The following is a 339-nucleotide window of genomic DNA, read 5'->3' as shown; positions in this document are numbered from 1 at the left end:
CTTCATAGGAGTCGGCTGGCAGAACTAGCATTGAACTTCAACACAAATCTAGAAGAACTTGGTTCAGAGTATAATACTGAGAGGTACGCATACACACACAAACATTTTGAATGTAATGTAGTCCAGTTCCTGACAACATCAGTTGGGAAATTCTTTTTGAGCCAAGCTGCTGAACTGTAGAAAATGAACATACTTTTGGTTGTGATTTTTGCTGAAAACTTACCCTCAGTAATGCGGAGATGAGTTTGTTTCATCATCAGAACAGATTTGGAGAAATTTACCATTACATCACTTGCGCTCACCAATGGATCCTCTGCAGTGAATGGGTGCCGTCAGAAT

The sequence above is a fragment of the Sinocyclocheilus grahami genome, unplaced genomic scaffold, assembly GCF_001515645.1.
Source record: "Sinocyclocheilus grahami isolate Dianchi unplaced genomic scaffold, SAMN03320097.WGS_v1.1 scaffold30167.1, whole genome shotgun sequence".
Taxonomy (NCBI): Eukaryota; Metazoa; Chordata; class Actinopteri; order Cypriniformes; family Cyprinidae; genus Sinocyclocheilus; species Sinocyclocheilus grahami.
This window is presented reverse-complemented; position numbering follows the sequence as displayed.